The following is a 22,523-nucleotide window of genomic DNA, read 5'->3' on the forward strand; positions in this document are numbered from 1 at the left end:
CTCTCTCCTTCACTCTCTGTCTCTCAGATTCTAAAGTTCAACCACAACTAAAATGGTATGCTTAGGGGGTGGCCCAGGCTTCCACCTGGCCCAGGTTCAAGTACTGGTTTACCAGTTGTATGGCTTTGGGAAAGTTATTCAGCCTTCCTGACCCTCAATTTTCCCTTCTGTAAAATGGGATAGTAATAGCTCCACTTATAGAATGGTTATGAAGATAAGACAAAATGCTATATGCTAGGGCTTCCCTGGCGGCGCAGTGGATGAGAATCTGCCCGCCAATGCAGGGGACACAGGTTCAAGCCCTGGTCCAGGAAGATCCCACGTGCCACGGAGCAACTAAGCCTGTGTGCCACAACTACTGAGCCTGTGCTCTAGAGCCCACGTGCCACAACTACTGAGCCCACGTGCTACAACTACTGAAGCTCACACGCCTAGAGCCCGTGCTCCACAGCAAGAGAAGCCACCACAATGAGAAGCACGTGCACCACAACGAAGAGTAGCCCCCACTCGCCGCAACTAGAGAAAGCCCGCGTGCAGCAACAAAGACCCAATGCGGCCAACAATAAATAAATAAATAAATTTTTTAAAATGCTATATTCTGAGTTTCTGGTGTTCATTAAGTAACTGCTAAACTTTCATTTTCTATTTTCAATGTACGAATGAATGTTCTTGGATGAGCCACTAACAGCCAAACAGGATGGTACAGTCACACATATCTATTTCCTCAGATGATTGACAAAGTATACCATCAGCTAGATAGGGGTTTCCCAGGTTGTCCTAAGAAGAAACGGAGATTCAAGGAGATTAAATGACTTTCCCAAGGTCGTGGGGAAAGTAAGAAGCAGGATCTGAATCCAGACCCACACCCCTCTGACTCCATGCACCTGGAGGGGCCAGGGTACCAGAAACACGAGCAGGAGGTCTGCCCTGGACGGGACACCCTGTCTGTTAACTGGGCTCCAGATGACCATAGTTGGAGGGATACAGAGAAAGCTGGGAGTTATTTAATCAAAGAAAGCAAACCAGGACTCCTCAAACGCTAGTAACACAAGTTCCCACACCTCACTGACTTTCCGGGCTTCTGCAGAGTGCAGCTGTGGTCACACCTCTGCACTTGAACATGATTCCCTTTGGTACTTGCCTGGAACGTGCCCCTATCTCTATCTGTCTGATCAATTCCTTCCCCATCCTCCACGTGTAGACTATCAACAAGCAGGATATATTTTTTCCAGGAAAGCAACAGTGGAAGGGAGACTGATTTACCTTTTTGGTAGAAAGAGGGGCAGCTCAAAAATCAGATTAAACCCACAGTGCCTTCCTGGAGGCAGCCAGGGCTCAGGATGTGTTGCCTCCACTGCTTCCTCAACACCTCAGCCCGGGTGGCAACGTCTCTCCATTTGCCTACTGCTCCACTTTCTACTTGTCGTGACCATGTGACTTGTATGTAGAACCTAATGGTGTCCAGAGCTGTCCCTTCCAGCTGTCCCCTGCTTCTCCATCAAGCACCAGCTCTGTCATCTGAGTTAGATTAACCTGCTTGTCCTCAAGGGCGGGCTCTGATCTAACTTGGCAGGCAGAGGGTTCCCACCCCTCCTTCCGCAGTCATTGGTCCAGGGATGGATGTGTAGCCTAATTCATCTGGAGTGAAACTCCTGACTCTTTGCAGTGGGGGGCAAAGAAACATTCTTTTGCTCTGGCCAGTCTGCTGTTTGGAAGCGAGGTCAGGGTCGTACTGGACATTTTGCTAGCTCACTGGAAGAGGCGAACAGTGTTGAGTCCCCAGTTGATCCAGCCCTGCAGCCCACCCTATGCCTTGACTTTTCAGGGGCCTGAGAGAATAAATCCCCTAACTTGAAGCAACATGACTGACCCACAGGTCACAGTTGCTCCTGCCTCTGGGCACCTACCCAGACCGTCCCCACCGTCCGGAAAATCCACCCCACCCCACCTGGCTCTGATTCATTCTTCAGGGCTCAGCTGGCACTGATCCTGGAGGGAGGCCTGCCCACTGCCAGCCTGAATAGGGGCCTCTCCTGGCCTCCACAGCATCCTGGCTGCACTCTGCCTGTGCTGTGTACTTAAGCTGTCTCCTCCCTGAGCTGGGAGCTCCAGGAGGATAGAAACTCAGTCCCACTCACTGTCGTGGCCCTGAAACCGGGAACACACATGGCATGAAGGAATGCAGAGGTGAATGAAGGGAAACAGCCACCAACTCCGAGTGGAGACCTGAGCAAGAAAGCACAGACTAAGAGTCGGAAGATTCTGATTCTCATCAGGTTGCACGACCCATTTGCTGTGTGACTGTGAACAAGTTACCTAACCTCTCTGAACCATCCTTCAACAGGAACATGGGGCTGACAACACAGATTCTGCCCACTTCTCGAGGCTATTAACCAAGCAAGATCTGCCCATTCACGTGATTCACTCGCTGCATATCTGCTGGGGCCCTGAGCTGTGCCAGGCTCTGGGCTGGGTGGTGGGGGACCCATCATGAAAGATTCTAAGGTGGGAGCTTCCCAGGCATCTGCAAGGCTCCAGTGCCTTTGGAAGAAAGGAGGCTGGTGTCCTTGGATCGGAGAGGAGCATGTATGTGGCATGTATGTGGGTGGGTTCGAGGGTGTGCGGGACTCAGAAGCCATGATTTCTCTGAGGGACATGGAGACCCACTGGAGGGTCTAAGCAGAGGACTCACATGGTCTCATTACATCTGTCTTTGTCATGAGCAGGGCCCATGATGCTCTTATTGACTCTGTATCCTGATGCCAAGGGCAGAGACAAGTTCACTGAAATAGATGATTACTGAACCATGTTGATCGAATAAAATTCTGAATGAGAGGTTAGGTTCCCTGCAACGTCCCAGCTCCACGAGAGATATTAATGTTCTACACTAGCGCTGGCAGAGGCCGGGGGAAGGTGTGGTGAGAGTTGGGACAGAGGGCAAGGCTGAGCTGCTGAGGTACAGATTGTGACATCCTCCTCCCATCCAGCTGGGACGTCTTGGTAGCTGCATCTCTGAGGCCAGGGTGCTTGTTCTGAACCCACCTACCAGCAGACACTTCCAGGCTGGTATCAATTAGTACTTTTGAAAGCCCTGGAAAACTGCAGTGGAAAAGCAAGAACAGCCCTCCACCTTCCCCTTCCCCCCAGCCCCAGGAAAGAAAGGAGGAATGCGTGACTTTCTGCACTCTGTGATGTGAGGCAGCCTGCTACACACGGGGAGCGCCAGCCCTGGCACCCAGAGGTGGAACTGAGGCCAATACACCATGGGCCACAGATCTCCGCATGCCAAGAGTGCGGCCAGGGACGGAGGCTGGCCAAGCCTCCCAAAACAAAGAGGACGAGGAGAGGGAGGGGGGAGGAGGACACAGCTCCCTGTCCTGTCTGCAGAGAGACAGTCAGCTCACGGCCACACACAGGAGTTCTGGGAGAGGCACAGCGGACGTGGATGTGACGGGCTAACGGGGTCACTGCAAAAAGCTGACGCAAGTTGGTGCCCTTCCAAGAACTCAGAAAGCAAGGATTCCCCGAAGGAGGGTCCCTAACGAAGATACACCCCCCACCCCGTCAACAAGGAGAGAGCAGCAATTACAAGCCACTGAGAGAAGAGTTGTTTCCAATACTCGGAAAACCAAATGAACGGACAGTATGGGTTTGTGAATGTTTATTTAATGCCTGCTGAACTGCACGTAGTTCTAACGAGGCTGGGATGCCCTCCTAGCTCTCTGCATAGCCTCCTGCCCTATGACTGTTGGTGAAATGACCGAGTGAATGGTAATATCAGCACTTCTAATATAGAGCTGCCATGACCGTCCTCCACGGGGTCCTCACGTCATCTGGGTGAAGTGAGCCATCATGCTTATTTCCCTGAGAGGAGAAACTGAGGTTCAGAGAAGGCAAGAGACTTGTCCAAGGTCACACAGCGAGATGGTGGCAAAGCCAGCACTTTGCTCCAGGCTCCTGCCTCCTCCTGGGCTGTCCTCTGTAGACACAGCTAATTGTTCTACTTCATCAGGACTTGCTCTCATTTTCATTTCCTTTCTTGTCATTTCTTTGGGTTTGTAACCTGTCATCTTTTCAGCTTCCTGAGATGGATACTACCTTGTCCATCCTCTCTTCTGCTGTGTCTAATCTGTTTAAATTATATACTATATTCATTTCAGTTGTATTTTTCAGTTCTAGAATTTCCATCTGAGTAATTTTTAAAAATAAGTTCTAGTTTTCAGGTGAAAATCTGCACCTTGTCATCTATCTTCCTCCAATGATCCATCAGAGTTATTCAGTTATTTAAAGACCGTCTCACCCTCATGACGTTTGGAGGAGATGTGGGTCTATTTCTGTTGTCGATTTTCTCTCCTTATCTCTCTTTGGTCATTTGGCTGTCTCCTGGCGACGGTGGATACCGCATGTGCTGCAAGTGTAGCAGTTGAGGATAAGGCTGTCCTTATTCAGGGAGGAATTTGTTTGCTCCTGGAGCTAGGTAGAGCACGGGCACATTACCTTGTTCCAATTGGTGACCAGGACGATTGGGGCCGCACTTTGTCTTCCTGATGACTAGTTATTTCTGGCTTGCCCTTACTTACAGGGCATAGCCCTTCTTAAAGGAAAGCTAGGAGGCCTACCAAGAGACCTCTTCCTTGCACATTCTCACTTCCAATTCCTGCCTCCCCTACACTGTGAGATTGTCAAAGGCTCAGTCTAGCTTCTCAACCTCTCAGCTTCCAGCTTGTTTCCTTAGGCTCTGGTCCCACGCCACTGAAATTCCGGCAAATGCCTTGAAAGGAGAAAGAGGTGAGGAATAGTGACTCTCTGCCTGTGGTTTCTGTTGCCCTAGGTTCTTGGCCCCTTAATTCTAGCTGACTTGGTAGTCCCGCACTACACTTTTATTTCATTTCTTTACTGTTATTTTTTATGTCCGGCCACGTGGGACTGCTCTACACTGAGCTGCTTCTCTCCGTCTGTCCTCTGGAGCCTCCCACGAGCCAGTGCATCCCTTGGGCAGGCAGGCGGCAGGAAGCATCAGGCTCACCCCCGCCCATTTCTCTCCTTCCAGGGGTCTTCGTCCCTCAAGTCCTGGCTGCCTGGTTGTTCTCTAAAACCTTCGAAGAGCTGAATTTCTATCTTACTCAGCTCTCACAGTCCTTGGTGGGATAAGTGGTCTGACACAAGTTTCAGCCACAGCCCGACGTGGAAGGCATGGAATCTTTTCTCTGCCACTCTGTGTGCCTGGCGTGGCGCCCTGCACATGATGAGGGCTTGGTGAACCGGAGAAGGGGGAGGGGCAGAGAGTCCCCAGAGGTGCCAGGGCAAAGCTCCTTGCACCAGCTGAGTGAGCGGACCGTGGGAGGGAAGGAAACAAACCAACAAGCAGAGGGCTGCAGCTGCAGCCTCTCATCTGCCACCACTTCCCTGTCCCGGAAGAGGCCCAGCCCCATCTGCTTTCACTCTGCTTCCTCACACAGCAGCTTTGGGACACACAGCGAGGTGACTGGCTGGCTCAACCATCCTGAGAACGTGAGGAGCAGTGGTGGGGAATTAGCATCTGTGAACCTGCTGATCACGGAAAACTGGATCCCACCACGTCCCGGCCTTTGCGGTCCTGGCTGGCTTTACGTGAAGGCACAGGGTGGCATGAAATCAGAACTGACTGGTGAAGGGCCCCCAAACCTTCCATCAGAGAACAACTCTGGGGGAGTGGCCAAGATGGTGGAGTAGGAAGCCCTTAAGTCCACCTCCCCCCATGGGCCGAATAAAATTACAACAGAATAACTATTGATGAGAAAGACCAGAATCTAGCAGAAAAGATCTTCTACAACTAAAGACATAAAGAAGGAACCACAATGAGATGGATAGGTGGGGCAGACTTACGTTATATTCAGGACCTCAGGTAGGCAACCCACAAACGGGAGGGTTATTATAGCTGCAGAGATCCTCCCCAGGGAGTGAGAGGTCTGAGACCACACTGGCCTCCCCAGCCTGGGGGTCCTGAAACAGGAAGACGAGCCCTCAAAACGTCTGGCTTCGAAGGCCAGCAGGGCTTGCTTTGGGGAGAGCCAGAGGACTGTAGAAAATAGAGCCTCCGCTCTCGAAGGGCACATACAAAACCTCATACTCTCCGGGACCCAGGGCGGAAGCAGTGACTTGAAAGGAGCCTGGGTCAGACCCTGATGCTGATCTTGGAGAGGCTCCCAGAGAGGCAGGAGGCAACTGGAGCTCACCCTGGGGACACAGACACTAGAGACAGCCTTTTTGGGAAGCTCGTTCTACCACGAGGATGCTGGTGCTGGCAGCACCATTTTGGAATCCTCTCTATAGCTTATTAGCACCAGGACCCAGCCCTGCTCAACAGTCTTTGGGCACCAGCACTGGGATGCCTCCGGGCAAACAACTAATGGGGCAAGGTCACAGCCCCACCCACCAGCAGGCCAACACACTAACACTGAGGACCCCAGGGCCCTGCAGCCAGAGACCCTGGAACTCAGCTCTGCACGTCAGCAGACTGACACTAGCCCCAGGGGGCCTTGGGCCCCAGCCCAGCCCACCAGCAGGCCAACACCAGACCCAGGAACCTTCCTCCCACCCACTACCGAGCCCCAGCCCTACTCACCAGTAGGCAGGCCAACACCAGCTCCAAGACACTTTAGACACCACAGCTGGCTGCCCTGGGATCCAGCCCCACTTACCAGCTGGCTGACACCAGCTTTGGGACACCCTGGACCCTGCAGCTAGCCATGTCAGGATCTGACCCTGGCCACAGCAGGATAACACTAGATCCAGGAACCTCGGACCTGCAACCACTCACCCTGGAACCCAGCTCCATCTACCAGTGGGCCAGCATTAGCCCTGGGGTCCCCTAGGGACCCATGGCTAGGGGCCTCATTACCCAACCACTCCCACCAGTGGCTGGCACACTCCATACAGTGCAGGGCCTGGCAATCCCCCAGACTGGGGGCCAGCCACACCTACCAGGCCACCCATAGTAGTCAGCCTGCCACAACAGAGAGACCCACACAGCCCACACAGGGGGCACTCCTAGAACATACAGCTCTGGTGATGAGAGGGGAGTGTGCTGCTAGGACCCATAGGATGTCTCCTACATATGGCCACTTTTCCAAGGTCAGGAAAAACAACCAACCTACCAAATAGATAGAAATAAAATTAGCACATTAGGCAAAATGAGGCAGCAGAGGAATATATTCTAAACAAAGGAACAAGACAAAACCCCAGAAGAACAACTAAGTGAAGCAGAGATAAACAATCTACCTGATAAAAAGTTCTGGGTAATGATCATAAAGATGGTCAAAGAACTTGAGAGAAGACTGGATGTACAAAGTGAGCCTTTAGAAGTTTTTTAACAAAGAGATAGAAAATATAAAGAAGAACCAAACAGAGATGAAGATACAATAACTGATTTAAAAAAAAAACACTAGAAGGAATCAACTGCAGATTACATTATACAGAGGAAAGGATCAGCGCGCTGGAAGACGGAGTTGTGGAAATCACTGAAGCTGAACAGGAATAATAACAAATATATATGCTGCCTACAAGAGACTCACTTCAGATCTAAAGGCACACACACTGAAAGTGAGGGGATGAAAGAAGGTACTCCATGCAAGTGGAAATGAAAAGAAAGCCAGGTTTGCAATACTTATATCAGACAAACTAATCTTTAAAATAAAGAATGTAACAAGAGACAAAGAAGGACATTACATAATGATCAATGAATCAATCCAAGAGAAAATATATCAATTGTAAATATATATGCACCCACATAGGCACACCTAAATACACAAAACAAATCTTAACAAAAATGAAGGAAGAAATTGTGATAGTAATAGAAATCTAATCAATAAAATCAGAAATGAAAAAGGAGAAGTTACAACTAACACAACAAAAATACAAAGGATTGTAAGAGATTACTATGAATAATTATACACCAATAAAATAGACAACCTAGAAGAAATGGATAAATTCTTCGAAATGTTCCATCTCCCAAGACTAAATCAGGAATAAATATAAAATATGAAGAGACCAATGGCCAGTAATGAAATTGAATCAGTAAGAAAACAAACAAACAAACAAAAACCTCCCAACAATCAAAAGTCCAGGATCAGATTGCTTCACAGATAAACTCTACCAAACATTCTGAAAAGAGTTAACACCCTTCCTTCTCAAACTATACCAAAATATTGCAGAGGAAGGAACACTTCTGAGCCCATTCTATGAGGCCAGCATGATACCAAAACCAGACAAAGATATCACACACAAAAATATTACAGGCCAAATATCACTGATGAACATAGATGTAAAAATCCTCGGGACTTCCCTGGTGGCCCAGCGGTTAAGAATCCGCCTGCCAATGCAGGGGACACGGGTTCAAGCCTTGGTCTGGGAAGATCCCACATGCTGCGAAGCAACTAAGCCCGTGCACCACGACTACCGAGCCTGCGCTCTAGAGCCCGTGAGCCACAACTACTGAAGCCCACGCGCCACAACCACTGAAGCCCACGTGCCACAACTACTGAAGCCCACGCACCACAACTACGAAGCCCACACGCCACAACTACTGAAGCCCACGTGCCACAACTACTGAAGCCCACACGCCACAACTACGAAGCCCATGCGCCACAACTACTGAAGCCCACACACCTAGAGCCCAAGCTCTGCAACAAGAGAAGCCACTGCAACGAGGAGCCTGCGCACCGCAACGAAGAGCAGCCCCCGCTCACTGCAACTAGAGAAAGCCCGCACACAGCAACAAAGACCCAACACAGCCGAAAATAAATAAACAAATTAATTTTAAAATCATCGACAAAATATTAGTAAACAATTCAACAATACATTAAAAGAACATATACCATGATCAAGCAGGATTTCTCCCAAAAATGGAAGGATAGTTCAATATCCACAAATCAATCAATATAATAGATGACGTTAGCAAACTGAAGAGCCCAAATCACATGATCATCTCAACAGATGCAGAAAAAGCTTTTGACAAAATTCAACAACCATTTATGACAAAAACTCTCCACAATGTGGGTACAGAGAGAACATATCTCAACATAATAAACACCATATATGACAAACCCACAGCTAACACCAATCTCAGTGGTGAAAAGATAAAAGCATTTCCTCTAAGATCAGGAAAAATACAAGGATGCCCACTCTCACCAGCTTTATTCAACATAGTACTGGAGGTCTTAGCCACAGCACTCAGACAAGAAAAAGAAAAAAAATAATAAAAGGAATAAACATTCCTTTATTAGGAAGGAAGAAGTAAAACTCACTGTTTGCAGAGGACATGATACTATACATAGAAAAGTCTAAAGACACCTCCAGAAACCTAAATCAATTCATAATGAACTCAGTAAAGTTGCAGGATACAAATTTAATATACAGAAATCTGTTCCACATCCATACACTAACAGCAAACTATCAGAAATAGAAATTAAGAAAACAATCTCACTTACAATTACTTCAAAAAGAATAAAATACCTACGTATAAATCTAACTAAGGAGGTAAAAGACCTATAATTGAAATTATCAACGAAACAAAAAGGCTGCCTACTGAATGAGAGAAGATATTTACAAATGATATAGCTGATAAGGGATTAATATCCAAAACATACAAAGAACTCATACAACTCAACATCAAAAACATATAACCCAATTAAAAAATGGGCAGAAGACCTGAATATATGTTCTTCCAACAGCGACATACAGATGGCTGACAGGCACATGAAAAGATGCCTAACATCACTAGTCATCAGGCAAATGCAAATCAAAACCACAATGATATCACCTCATGCTTGTCAGAAAAGCTGTTATCAAAAAAGTACCACAGGGCTTCCTTGGGGGCACAGTGGTTGGGAATCCAGTTGCCAATGCAGGGGACACGGGTTCGAGCCCTGGTCCGGGAGGACCCCACATGCCGCAGAGCAACCAAGCCCATGCGCCACAACTAAGAGCCTGCGCTCTAGAGCCCGTGCGCCACCACTACTGAGCCCACACGCCACAACTACTGAAGCCTGCGCACCTAGAGCCCGTGCTCCGCAACGAGACAAGCCACTTCAGTAAGAAGCCCACGCACCGCAACAAATGAGTAGCCCCCACTCACCGCAACTAGAGAAAGCCCATGCAGGAACGAAGACCCAACGCATCCAAAAATAAATAACTAAAGTAAATACATTTTTAAAAAAAGTATCACAAATAACAAGTGTTGGTGAGGATGTGGAGAAAAGGGAACCACTGTGCACTGTCAGTGAGAATGTAAATTGGTGCAGTCACTATCGAAAATAATATGGAGATTCCTAAAAAAAATTAAAATAGAACTACCGTACGATCCAGCAATTCCACTTCTGGGTATTTATCCAAAGAAAACAAAAACATTAATTACAAAATATATACGCAGCCCTATGTTCACTGAAGCATAATTTACAACAGCCAAGATACAGAAGCAATCTGAGTGCCCATCAACAGACGAGTGGATAAGGAAGATGTGCATAAATAACTCTGCCATAAAGTAGATTTGCAATAGCATGGATGGACATGGAGGGTATCATGCTTAGTGAAGTTAGAAAGAGAAAGACAAACACTGTATGGGATCGATTCCATGTGGAATCTAAAAAACAACAAATGAACAAACATAAAACAGAAATAGTCACAGACACAGAGAGCAAACAGGTGGTTGCCAGAGGGTAGGGGAGTGAGGGAAGAAAAGAAAGAAGAAGGAGAAGAAATAGGGAAAGCAGATTAAGAGGTATAAACTTCCAGTTGCAAAATAAATGAGTCAGGGGAGAGAAAACATACAGTGTGGGGAATATACAGTGTGGGGAATATACAGTGTGGGGAATACAGTCAATAACTTTGTAATATCTTTGTACGGTGACATATCACAACTAGAATTATTATGGTGATCCCTTTGAAATGTATAGAAATATGGAATCACTATGTTGTGTAACAGGAACTAACATAGTGTTGTAGGTCAATTATAGTTCAAAACGAACAAACAAACTCACAGAAAAAGAGATCAGATTTGTGGGCTTCCCTGGTGGCGCAGTGGTTGAGAGTCCGCTTGCCGATGCAGGGGACACGGGTTCGTGCCCCGGTCCGGGAAGATCCCACATGCCACGGAGCGCCTGGGCCTGTGAGCCATGGCCGCTGAGCCTGCGCGTCCGGAGCCTGTGCTCCACAACGGGAGAGGCCACAACGGTGAGAGGCCCGCGTACCGCAAAAAAAAAAAAAAGAGATCAGAGTTGTGGTTACCAGTTCCCACTCCTCCCACCCTCTCTGGTAGGAGGAGTGCGAACAGGATGTAGGCGGTCAAAAGGTACAAACTTCTGGTTATAAGATAAAGAAGTGCTAGGGATGTGATGTACTACACAATAAAGACAATGAACACTGTTGTGTGTTACATAGGAAAGTTGTGAAGAGAGCAAACCCTAAGCGTTTTCACCACAAGAAACATTTTTTCCTACTTCTTTTATTTTGTACCTATACGAGATGTTGGATGTTCACTAAACCTACTGTGCTCATCATTTCATGATGTATGTTAAGTCTAATCATTATGCTGTACACCTTAAACAGTGCTGTATGTCAATTATATCTCAATAAAACTGGAAGAAAACATCTCCAAAGAGCTCCAAGTGACCAATAAAACTAAAAAGTGACCATAAACTAAAAAAAAAAGAACAATCTTTCCTGCACTGTTCTGCAGCCCCTGGTCACTGGACACTGGACACTAGGAATCCATCTGTTCTGGTTCTGTGCCAGTGGATCATGGCCAATGCTTGTTGGAATAAAAGATGGCCCAGACATACCTGGGTTCAAATCCCAACTCTTCCCATTCCCAGTTTTGTTCTCATGGGCAAAGCACTGCCTCTCTCTAATACTCGGTTTCTGAATCCACAAGGTGGGATAATAATGCCCAAATGGAGGGCTGCTGTAGGATAAAAATTATTTGCACAAAAGTGACCAGCTTGGTTTCGGGACACAGAGAGGATACATTATAAATGTCAGTTCACTTCCCTCCCTAAGTTTCAGGCTCCTCATTTGTAAAAAGTCCAACAGAGTCCCTGGCTTGCCCTACTGACAGGGTTACATAAAAGACCAAACAAAATCAAGCATGAAAGAACCAACCGGGGGAATTATGAAAATTATGATTCCGACTCGCTTCATTAGTTGCTTCCATTCCTCAAGGGACGGGACAACCAGTACTTCATTGCTCTCTGCTCTACCTCTGAGAACCTGCAGTGAAGGGGGTCCCAAAGTAGTCAACAGGCTAGAGGCATAAGGGGTATCTGTAATTCACATGGCCCAGATTCTCTCTTCAAAGGGTTAATTCTCAGTGCATCAACCCGTGTGCCTGTGAGGGCTTTTGGGGCATCCTGATTCCTTCTGTTTGCAGGGTCCCCCTGCTGGTTAGTGTCTATGGGACTGGGGATTCTTTCCTCCCTCTGTGCTCTCGGCCCTGTGCCGCAGGGGCTGGATGTCTAAAAACTCTATTTCCGCTGACCGGAGGGCTCTGGATGCAGTTGAGAATCGGCCAATAAGAGAAGGATAAACACTGCAGGTTGTCCTCCCTCCCGCAGGGGCGGAGGCTGCTGTGTGGCCTGAGCATTGGACCCAGGCCCTCTGCCTCCCTCTACCCCCTAGTCTGCAGGGCAGCCTCCGATTCTGTGCTGGCTTCCTGGCCTCTGGGCCCCAGCCTGCAGCATCAGGACCAATATGCCCCCCATCACCTTTCCAACAACCTTATAAGCACCAGATCCCCTGAACCAAATCCTTTTGCATGAAGCCTCTGCCTCAGTGAAGCGTCATCCATCACATGGGGATAAGGTAGTGTCCAGCTCACAGGGTGGGGCCGAGAAAGACTCGAGTCAGTGCAGGGAAAGCTCATAGGTCTGTGCATGGCACACAGCGACTGCTCCCCGAACATTAGGTTTGATTACTGGCGTTCCTCCTGCGGTTTCCTGCGGGGAACGCCAGCTGGCACTCCCACCTGCCCCCTCTCATTTCTGCCCCACTTCATTTAACAGCTGTGGAGGCTGAGCTCAGAAAGGGCAAGTGACTCATCCAATGACACACAGCAAAGTCCAGAGCTCAGAGGGGAACCAGGCTCCCAACTCCAGGACGGGCGTGGCCCCTTATAAGGAACCGGCTGTATTCACGCAGCTGCCCTAGCGTGGCTGTTTCTACACCTCCCAGGACGGGAGCTCAGAGGGCGTCATGGGCCCAGATGGAGCCATCAGGGGTTGAGGTGGAGAGGTCAGAGGTCAGGAGTTAGTCTAGCTGCTGCAGCCAGGGGTGGGACGCTGCCGGGAAATCCTAAAAGCACCGAGCCCTTTGCGGTGTAACCCAGGGGCATTACAGGCGCTGCCTGAGCTTCGAGTGCCTAATGTAGAAAATGGGGTTAAGAACCAACCCTGCCTCTGAGGGGGCCGCACGGGGCACGAATTAATCTATTATCAGGGGCCACCTTCCATTCATGGAGGGTCTCTCCTTGCGACCCTGTTTCAACCACGGTACTGGACAGTCACATGGCACTGGTACCAGCTCCATTCTTTCAGAGGTGGGAACAGAGGTCCACAGCTGTCAGTCGACTTGCCCAAGGAGCTGGGATTCTGGGCAAGGGAAAGTCCAGCGGGTGGTGGCCCAGCCCTGAGCCCTGCGACATCTGAGCTGAGAGAGAGGGCCAGTGACCATCTGCACTCCATGGTGGCAGCCCGAGCACTGACCAGGGTTTGCGTGCGGCCAGTTCAGGGCCTGGCAGGCAGCGGATGTGAACCCTCCCTTCCCGGTTTTGTTTTCTCCCTGGTCAGCTCCTCCAGCCCATCCCCACCCTCTGAGTCACACACGAAATTGGCAGCCAGGCCCCCCCCCCACCCCCGGCCCGTCCTGGGCCAGCTCCTGTGCCGTCTCCTGGCCCCGCTCAGGAAGGACCAGTCTTGGCTGCAGTCAGACCCAGGTCCCTCCAGAAAACGTCATCCAACAGAAGCCCGGCCTGGTGTGGTGAGGCCTGAGAGATGGCCCCAGCCAGGGAGAGGCAAACAGGCCGTGACACAAAGTAACACAGAAATCCTGCCTGACTTTCCAGCCCCCCGGCTTGCCCTACAGATTTCACACACTTAAGGCCAAGACATCAGCTCTTGCCTAGTCTCCGGCCTGCAGGTCTGCCATCCAGATTTTGACTTTGCGAGCCCCACCCGCAAAGCGTGAGCCGATTCCTAAAAATTCATCTCTGCATATACACATACAGCTATTGTACTACATGTCCTACATGTTTCCCATGGAGAACCAAATGACACGGCCTCCTTCAGGGCGATGGGGGATAGAGCATGGGATGAGCCGGCGGGCATCCCGAGAAAGCGGTAGTGGCCGGAGGACTGCAGGATGGGCCGGTAACTAGGCAGAGAGCAAGGGTCCCCAGGCAAAGGAACCTGCAGGTGCAAAGGCCTGTCAGGAGAGCAGGTGAGGCCGAAGGAACTGAAAGAGAGGTCAAGTCAAGCGGAAACCCAGAGAGGAAGATGCAGGCTGGGGCTGGGGGCGGGCAGGCGAGGTCTGGCGGCCCCTAAGGGCTGCAGCCACATCCCAGGCACCACGGGAAGCCCCTGCAGGGTTTGAAGCCGTGGGGTCTCCTGATCAGGCTCAGGGAGGTCGAGACTTGCCTAAGTCACACCAGTTGGAGGAAAACCAGAAGTGACAGCTCAGCACCTCCTGCAGTGCCACCCCTTGCCCCTGCCCTGCCTGCCAGGGAGGGCCGAATGTGTGCAGCCAGGCCTTCCGGGGTCTCGGGAGGTGAGCCGGGCACCCTGACTTCCCTTCCAGATGGTCCCTCCACCTCTCGCACCCTGCTCTGTGCCCAAGGGCTGCATGCACGGGTTCCCACGCTGGCGGGCTCCCTGGGGGCTCTGGGCCATGGGGACGCAGAAAGGAGACTGGAGGGAGAAAGGGGGCTGAGGGCAGGTGCTTAGGGCCCTGGCCCCCTCCCTGGGGGGCAGCCAGAACCTGGTGGCCTCTGGCTCCTGTCAAGCGGCCCTCTCCACGCAATGGCTCTGTTTGGGGGTCTCTGTCCTTGTCCTCTTGCCTCTTCAGCCCCAAGGTTAGAAACACCCCAATGTTTTCACTCCTAGGGACCACACTGTCCTGGTGTCTCCCTATCCCAGACCACGCCCTTGAGAATCACCCTGGCATTAACCTGCCCTCGGTGGCCCACTCTGAGTTCCCCATCTGCATCCTGAAAGCAGTACCACCTGGAGGTTTGGCCCACAGGGAGCCCTGCCTCCCCATCACTCCTCTCCCCAGAGAAACAAGCTGCTCTGAGAACAGCCCTGGCAGCTCACAGGATGTGCAGGAAGAGCGGGCGCAGGCCAGCTGGATCCCCCTGTGCCCCGGCTCCCCTCCCTCCTCCTGCGCTTTCTGGAATCCTCCCAACCATGCTGCTCCCAACGCTGCCTGGGACTCACCCATCGGGAGGCCTGCTTGTCCTCCTCATGCCATGGAGTCTTGGGCAGGGAGAGAACTGGGGGCAGGGAGGCTCCCTGTGGGCACCACTCAAGTTCCAGGCTCACCACATTCCAGTTCCCACTAGGGGGCGTGCTAACAAGCCCCGCCTCCAGGCTCCCTGGGGACACCCACCAGCCACCTCCCAACACTGCCTCCCAGTGGATCGCAGGGGAATCACAGGGCAAGGCCCCTTTAGCCCCTGGCCGCTCTGGGCAGTGACTGGAGCTTGAACCCCACCCACTCCTGAGCCCCGCTCTGTGACCGTTTCACCTGCTCTCTCCCACTTGTCAACTCTCTGACTTCTGCTGGACTTAAATATCCAGATATCAGAGAGAATCCTCATTGTTTTTCCTGCAGACTAAGGCCCCTAGAACATCTCTAACCAGGTCTGGTGGCCACTGGTAGTGTCTCCTTCATCCTGTCTCTGGATTGATGAGGCAGCTGCCACCGTCTCCCCATTTATCCATGCAATCCGCCCATCTGGCAGTGTCAGCATCTGACTCTTTATGTGCCGGACATCTGGCAAGGCACCCAGAGGATCTCCAGGGAAGGTACCCTTCAAGGCTATGTAGCTTCCTAGGGACCAGCCAGGATGGGAACGAGACAGTTGCAGGTCGTGTGGGGAAGGTAGTGTTATCTTACAGAGAGGGAGCTGGGGTCACACGACTACCGAGGGCTGGGGTGGATTCCCAGGCCTGCTCTTCAGTGCCAGCCTGCCTGGCTTCTCACCTGGGCACGCGAGGACCCCGTAACACCTCACTGAGCACACCGGCCACGCCTCTCCTCACCGCTAGATGGTGAAGCCAGCCTGGGCCGCTCCAGGATCGCGCGCACGGCAGCTCGTACATAAAACTCTCTGCTCGTGAGGGACCAGCGTTTCCAAGGAGGGAACGCCAAGGGCCCCAGGGATGCGGGAGTGGCGTGTTGGTGATAACCGAAGGGAGAAGGGAGACAACCTCTGTGGAGGAGGTGGCCATGGAGCCCGGCTTTGAACACAGGGGGCCTCTGGCACTGATGGAGGAGAACGGAGAGGGTGGGGTAAACCAGGCAGCTCCCAAAAAGTGCACGGTGGAGGCAGCGGTGATGGGGGCAATTGGCACAGTTATGGAAAACAGGGTGCTCTTAGGGGTGACTTTGGTGGGCAGGGGCCTGGTCATGGAAGTCTTAAGAAATATGGACTTTGGGATGAAGGAAATGGGGAGCCAGTGATGCTTTGTGAGCAGCAGACAGTAGTGACACAATTAGCATATGGAGTCTGGACTGGAGAGGGTGCACACAGCGCCCCCTAGAGTCTGGAGAGCAGCCCTGCCTCCGTCTCGGCGCCTTGGGAAGCCTGTTTGGGAGGTCTGTCTCCCCACTCCTGCACTAACTTGACCATTTACCCATTTCCCCCACACCCAAGAAGTGCGGCAGGCTGGGAGAACCCTCCCCAGGGCTTGCAAATCCTTCTCCCCTCACCCTAGTACCTCTTGCCTGCTGCTTTGCTGGGGAGCGCTGGAGGAAAAAGCAGAGGTTCCCGGAAGCACAAGCAGTGCTTCAGAGCAGGTGCTTTGGAGAAGCGCTCCCGAGAAACATGATTAACCAGGATTAGGGTCATATGAGAAGGAGCTGGATAAATTTTCCTATTGTGAGCTGCACAAAAGGAATTTAAATCCACAAATCTTCTTATGTGTGTAGACTGAAGGGTGCTCAATTCGGAGTCCAAAGACATCCGCACAACATCCAAAGCGTGTAACGTGGTCAGGAATTGAAGGCGTTGCCCTGTATAGGCAGCACATCAGGAGGACATCGGTCCCCAGAAGAAAGAGGGGTTTCCCTGATTTGGGTGGCACAGAAGTCATGACAAAGGAAAGCCGATTGGGAACTCTGAATCCCCGCCCCAGGCCCCGCCTCCGGGATTGGCCCCTGACTCCAAAGAGCTTTGCAGAAGTGAATGGCTGGAGTCCTGACTGGTCTTAAAGAGATAACTTCCTCCCAGGCCCCCTAACTTCATGGGGAGATTTGCTCTCTAATGATTAACAAGGGGCTTCCAGAAGGCTCCTGAAGGGGTTGGGGGTCGATCTCTGGTGATGCCCAGAACGGGGATTCGGAGTGCCTGATAAACCCAGCAGCCAAAGTGGCGAGGAGCCCGGCACCTCCCGCCCCCCGTGTTCTGGGATGGGCGGGGACCCCAGACAAGCACGTGTCTGCCACAAACCATCCCCGGAAAACAAGGGTGAGAGGAGTATCATAGTATCCAGTGGGGCCGCTGGGATAAAACTACCCTAGCCCAGGGGACCTCCCTGGCGGTCCGGTGGTTACGACTTTGCCTCCAATGCAGGGGGTGCGGGTTCGATCCCTGGTCGGGGAGCTAAGATCCCACATGCCCCGTGGGCAAAAACCACATAAAACAGAAACAATATTGTAACAAGTTCAATAAAGACTTTAAAAATGGTCCACATCAAAAAAAAAAAAACCTTAAAAAAACCCAAAAACTGCCCGGGCCCAGCTTCCCTCCCCATCCCCCAGCCGAGCCCCACTCGGGAGGAAAGGAAGGGCAGCTCAGCCCATTCAACACCACAGCACTCGGGGCCCAAGCCACGTGCATGGGGCTTCCTCCCGAGCCCGGGACTTGGGAAAGGAGGGAGACCAAAGGAGGGAGACCTTGCCCCCTTGACAAGGGATGATGCGGCAGTCCAGTGGGAGGACCGAGAATAAGGGTGCCTGGAGCAGGTGCGCGAGGACGGTGTCATGGGGGCCAGGGAGTTTCCAGGGCAGCTGAGCCCAGGAAGCCCGGGAAAGCCTAGGGCAGGAAGTTTGAGAGAACACGGGCCAGGCTGGGGCAGCAGGATCCCAGCGAGCAGGGCAAGAGCAGAGGCCAGGGATGACCTGGCACACGGTGGGAGGATGTGGCAGATGTCCCCAGAGCCCAGCGTAGCTAAGGGGGGCAGGAGGTCTCGGAGCCACAGAAGAGAGGGAGATGCCCGGGTTGCTATCTCTCCGTTTGCACCCACAGCTGGAGAGTCTTGAAGAAATCTGTGCTACTGTGTGTCGGGGACCTGTCCCTAACATCGACAACTGTGCGCCGGGCACAGAGCTGGGCGCTTCTCCCAGGGCATAAGGGGGTGATGCTGCCTCTGTCACAGCCAACGCTGAGGGCACTTGTGCAAGGGCACATGGCCAGGGATGGGCGTGAGATTCAACCCAGAGTCAAAGCTGCACTGCAGCCACTGTGCCTACTGGGAGGCCCCGACCTGCAGGTATTTGTATCTTATTCCCAGTTGGGAGATGTTAGGGACTCTGGGCAACACCCAGATGACCCTCTCCCGCTGCTGGAGCTCCGGCCCCTCGGTCTCCCTTCTCACATCTGTGACTAACGAATATTATCTAGTAAGTGCCCATAAGTGCTCATCATCTAAGCATTTACTTGACCAAAGGGGCTCAGGCAGGTTAAAGGACCTGCTCACGGTCACCCATCAGGGCAAGCAGTGGATGGAGACAGACAACTCAGGACAGCATCCATTTCCTGTGGGGGAAGTGGAAAGAGGACAGGGGCTGCAGTTCCAAAGCCTGATTAGCTGTGTGACCTTGGACGAGCCACCTGACCGCACTGAGCCGTACCCAGCCCTTGTGTGCAAAACTGAAACAGTAAAGACCATGCCTTAGGAGTCCTAAAGGAAAGGAATGAGACAAGGACAAGCTTTGGCCTCCATACAGGCCAGTAGCCTATCTGATCCGTCCTCTGTATTAATCCGATTAAGAGCAGACGTATCCTGTGCCCTGACTTTGGGCTGAGTGCAGCTCTTAGAGCTGGTCTAAGAGCTTTATTCCTGCGAACTTGTTGAATCTATTAATATACCCATTTCACAGATGAAAAAATGGAGGCTCAGGGAGGTTAAGCCATTTGGCCCAGGGCTGTACATTTTGGAGAATGACACTAAAAGGTGATCCAAGCCATCTGGACCCAAGTGCCTGAGCTCTGCACCAAAGTGCCCTGCAGCCTGACCTGCTTCCACAGCTGGAGTCCTGGCTGGAGCCCATCACCTCCCCTGCGGCGCATCCCTGCCAGCTAGACCCCACTCAGGACTATTCCCACCCCCGCCTCTCCCCGCAAAGTACTCACAGCCACTACTTATCCTCTATGCAATGGAAGAGGCAAGTCAAGCAGGAGAGAGGGAAAGAGCGAGCAACGCTGACCCCCAGATGGCGAATGCCCCCCTTGTGGTCAGGTGTGCCCCAGGGACGGAGCTGTTCTGCCCCAGCTCCCGAGGGCTGCGGGCAGGAGACTTCAGGGTTTGTCCCCTGCTGCCCATCAAAGGGCCTCCAACTTGGGGAACACAGCACTTTCAGAATCTCTCGTTCTGCCTAATTTGCTTTAAAACACACAGGCGTCCTTTCGTCTTCTCCTAAAATGCCTGTGGTGAGAGGCGGGCTTTGAAGAGGCTGGCTGCTCTCCTGGGGTCTCAGAGGCTGGCCAGGGTGGCAAGTCCAGGCATGTCTCAGGGTCTGGTGGAGCACACCTGACACCAGTCAGGGTCTCCACCTGAGAGTCCCAGAGCTTCTATCTTGCCAGCTAGGTGACCTCGCCCAGCCACGGGGCGGTATCCCGGGTTGACACAGGGACCGCTGGAGTTTGAGGGAGGGACATGGGGGTAACTACAGCTCTCTCCAGATGTACAGCACGGGGTGGGAGTGAGGGACGATGAAATCAAATTCATATTTTATGGCAACTCAAGAAAAATTTAAACACAGAAGTTCTCTTTGCCCATTTGGACCTCCTCCTTCCCTTTAGTGTGTGCTGTGCATGGGCATCCAGACCTCCTTGGAAGATAACATTCCTCCTTAATCTCATCAAGGGCCACAGTTCCTTAGGAGATAACCTTTCCTCTTAATCTGGTAAGGGGTCACGATGACCCATGACCCATTACTTGCTCTGGACGTGTAGACCTGGATTGTGTAAACTGCCCATAATACGTCATTTGATGTCCAACCCTTTGTCTCAAAAACTTGTCTACTTGTGCTCTGACCTTTAACGGGAGGAACAGTCCTCAGAGCTTTCTGAAAGACTGTCTCCTGGGTTATAATCGTCAGGTTAGCTCGAATAAGATTTTCCATTTCTTTCTTAGATGGACTATTGATTCGTTTTTTTCACCCATAAGAACATGATCTGAAGAGGGGCTGCCCCAGCTCTTTTCTCTGGCTCTATTCTTTTGCCCTCTGGGAACCCGACCCTTTTCACCTTCACATCCTTCCCTCTCCCAGTGAATGACCAACATCTTTATCAGGGAAGATACTGGCAGGTGAATTCTACATGGGTGTCTGCGTGTGTGCTGTGAACTAGAGCTGCACATCAAATAGTTTCAAGCTCAGTTAAAAAAAGGAATAATCTAAAACCTAGAAGACCGAATTATTAGAATGAGTTTGCATCCTCATATTAATGCAAATAATAAGTACATGGTCTTCAGATTCAACTTATATTCACGAGGCCTCTACAATATGCCCAGATGCCAATTTCCTTCCTATTTTATCAGTAGATAAGCAGGCTTAGAGAATAAGTGCCTTCTGACAAGTCATGACCTGCAATTGGTCCCAAGAACGTTCACTCGCTTTTGTTTCCTGAGCTCAGCCTCTGAAAGCACGGACTGAGCTAAAATCTCCCTAAAATTTAGAAGAATTCACCCTGAGCTCAGCCTCCAGGCATGAAAGGAGTGGGGTCTCTCCCACCTCATACCAGTCTCTCTTCTCTGACCCAGGACTCGCCGGTCTTCTGCCAGCATCCCTGAAACACTAACAAGCTAGCTTATTAGCTTGTTAGTGGAATAAAATCAAACCCCAGACCTTACACCCATGCTTTTCTACTTTCCATATCTTAAAGTATTCTGTTATCAACCAAACGTCCTTGTTGATGGAGTGAGTGGCCTTCTGTCTCCTGTCGCCTCCCAGCAGGTGAATTTCATGTCTCCAGCATCATCTTCCCCCGAATTTCCCTGGTTCCCTCTCTTCCCCTTTTCCCCAGAATTCATATGAGACTGGGATGTATTGGATGGAACAGACCAGAAGAAAATTTGATTTGATTAAAGCAAAGAGAGACATTAGCTTTAGCTAGTAAACATAGAATGTGTTTCACCAATGAATTTGGGGCAGACGTTGTGGAAAACAGAAAACGTAGAGAAGTGAAAGTTTCTGAACATTTATATTTTTGTGACCTTGAGAGCGAGCTCAGTCATGGAGTCTCTAGAGTTTGACCAAATGTAGAAAACGGTCAGGTTGAGCCTGAACTGCCCTTGAGAGCACAGACTGTGTCTTATTTAGTTCTGTGTCTCTGGTGCTGTGCCCTTGGCCCTGGCCCCTCATGGGGGGCCTGTTAATGGGCAGATGGACAGGTGGATAGCCCAATGATGCTGATGGGCTTGCTGGTCGACCACCAGGCTCCCTGCTCCGTGGGGAGGAAGCAGGGAGGGTTGAGCCTCACGGTACATGAGCTTTTTGCCCCTTTCTCATGGGAAACTTTCAAGGAACTCATGGTAACCAGGCAGAACTGCTTTCTGATTATTATTTTTCCAGTTGAATGAGATTAAGTTCACAGAAGACTTAATAAGTCCTTTTGGGCCCTGAGGAAAGATACATATTCCTTTGCTCCCGGAAATGAGTTTCTGGCTCTGCAGACCCAGGTCTCAGATCAGGGAGAGGTGAGGACTATTTGAAGCCCTTTACATGAATGCCTGAGGCAGGACGGCCAAGGCCGTGCCCCCTTCATTGGGCCCCTCCCTGCCAAGAGCCCCATGTCAACAGAATCGAAGGGAAGCCGCCGAAACTCTCTGTCCCTGGGCCTGACTACTGCCTGCTTTGAGGCAAAGGCTCGTGGCATTTCAGGATCGCAGAGGGTCACGGGAAGCATCACACATTTCTGCTTTTTTTTTTTTTTTTCCAGGTGCAGAAACTAAGGCTCCGGGGTGGGGGGGAGAGGATGTGACTTGTCCAAAGTTGTAAATGAGAACGTGGTGGCAGCAAGATTCGAAGCTGGGGTCCCTCACCCCCAAAGT

General features: G+C 51.1%; 1 protein-coding gene across 1 annotated transcript in view; it reads right to left on the reverse strand.

Moving 5' to 3' along the window:
• ST3GAL1 (ST3 beta-galactoside alpha-2,3-sialyltransferase 1) overlaps positions 1–22,523 on the reverse strand; it is an 88,206-nt gene that overhangs the window by 17,448 nt on the left and 48,235 nt on the right. The window lies entirely within an intron of this gene.

This window comes from Leucopleurus acutus (assembly GCF_964270905.1).
Source record: "Leucopleurus acutus genome assembly, chromosome: 17".
NCBI classification, from domain to species: domain Eukaryota; kingdom Metazoa; phylum Chordata; class Mammalia; order Artiodactyla; family Delphinidae; genus Leucopleurus; species Leucopleurus acutus.